Consider the following 2,233-nt stretch of genomic DNA (forward strand, 5'->3'; position numbering starts at 1 on the left):
GTTTGCTTTGCCAAATGGGAAAAGTCGTGGGCGGCGCTCGGCTGAACGCTCGACAAACACGCCGTCGCTTTGTTTAACCGGCAAATCCTTTCTCCTCGCCGCCGCGCGTCCTGAATGGCAAACAGAGAGAGAGAGAGAGAGAGAGAGAGAGAGAGAGAGAGAGAGAGAGAGAGAGAGAGAGAGAGAGTGCGAGCGTCCCCAGGCGATCACTCCTCCAGACCTCTCCTCTCCCTCCTCTCCCTCCCGGAGGAAGGGGGGAGAGGAGAGAGAGGGGAGAGTCACCAAGGCATGGTACACACACACACACACACACACACACACACACACACACACACACACACACACACACACACACACACACACACACACACACACACACACACACACACACACACACACACACACCTCTTTGCTCTGCTTCCCTTGATTCCCCGTTCCCCTGCACCTCCTCTGCCTCTCAGTGGTTAAACCCTCTCTCCCTCCCTCCCCCCCTCCCTCCCTACCTCTCCCCCTCCCTCCCTTCCTCCCTACCTTCCTCCCTCCCTCCCCCCCTCCCTACATCACCCCCCTCCCTACCTCCCCCTCCCCCTCTCTCTCCCCCTCCCCCCCTCTCCCCCTTCCCTCCCTCCCACCAACCGTCCTCCCGTTAATCCGGCCTGACAGCCGTGCAGGGGGTCCACGTCCGGGCTTAAGGAGCGCAGGCAGCTCCATCTGCTCCGGACCGACCCAGAGCAGCGCCGCCTCGTTAAGGCACCGATGAAGGGGCCTCCACGCGGGCCACCGGGGCCCCCAAACGGCGGGGCCGTCGAACGCACGCCACCACGGGGCCCCAGAGCTGATCTACTGAATAAACTGAGACCCGACGTGAGGACGTTCCAGAAGGAAGTCAATAGCATAGGTCAGAAGAGCGTAGAGCTGATATTAGGGGTTATTCAGCACATAGAGCTGATAGTAGGGGTTATTAGTGTTATTCAGCCCATAGAGCTGATATTTGGGGCTATTCAGGGTTATTCAGTACATAGAGCTGATATTTGGGGTTATTCAGGGTTATCCGTACACATAGAGCTGATATTAGGGGTTATCAGTGCTTCATAGCCCAGTGGATCAGCCTACATGGGGCCGGTACCTGGGTTGTATAGATAGTGGGGGGGGATTGTTGTCGCGGCGACGGTCCCGGGAGGAGGCCGGGCGCCGTGGGGTGAGTTGGAGCCGTCACGTGATCTCAAGGGCGACGTCAATGACAGCGCCCGGGGCGGCGGTCCCTTCGTCTCGCTCCGCTCCGGGAGAGAACGGGGGGAACTCATCCGGTTTGCAAATGAGCCGCTCCCGGTCGGAGCGCCGGACAGATCACAGACACGGAACCTCCCCCTGTTCCCCGGCTGACCGGTGAAGCGATGAGCATTTGACGCCATCCCTTCAGGGCTAGACTCCTGTTTCTACGATGTGACTGTGATGTGGGGATTCAGAGTACCGAGGAGATGGTCCGGTCGTCAGGCTTATCGACTCCCAAACAAAAGGTTATGGTTCAATTCCAAACGTCCGCAGCCTAATCTGTAGTCGTCCTGGAGAGGGCCTGTCTCTGTACTGTCTAACCCCGACCTGCTCCTTAATGACCTGTCTCTGTACTGTCTAACCCCTACCTGCTCCTTAATGACCTGTCTCTGTACTGTCTAACCCCTACCTGCTCCTTAATGACCTGTCTCTGTACTGTCTAACCCCTACCTGCTCCTTAATGACCTGTCTCTGTACTGTCTAACCCCTACCTGCTCCTTAATGACCTGTCTCTGTACTGTCTAACCCCTACCTGCTCCTTAATGACCTGTCTCTGTACTGTCTAACCCCTACCTGCTCCTTAATGACCTGTCTCTGTACTGTCTAACCCCTACCTGCTCCTTAACGACCTGTCTCTGTACTGTCTAACCCCTACCTGCTCCTCAATGACCTGTCTCTGTACTGTCTAACCCCTACCTGCTCCTTAATGACCTGTCTCTGTACTGTCTAACCCATACCTGCTCCTTAACGACCTGTCTCTGTACTGTCTAACCCCTACCTGCTCCTCAATGACCTGTCTCTGTACTGTCTAACCCCTACCTGCTCCTTAATGACCTGTCTCTGTACTGTCTAACCCCTACCTGCTCCTTAATGACCTGTCTCTGTACTGTCTAACCCCTACCTGCTCCTTAATGACCTGTCTCTGTACTGTCTAACCCCTACCTGCTCCTTAATGACCCGT

The sequence above is a fragment of the Gadus macrocephalus genome, chromosome 7 (assembly GCF_031168955.1).
Source record: "Gadus macrocephalus chromosome 7, ASM3116895v1".
NCBI classification, from domain to species: domain Eukaryota; kingdom Metazoa; phylum Chordata; class Actinopteri; order Gadiformes; family Gadidae; genus Gadus; species Gadus macrocephalus.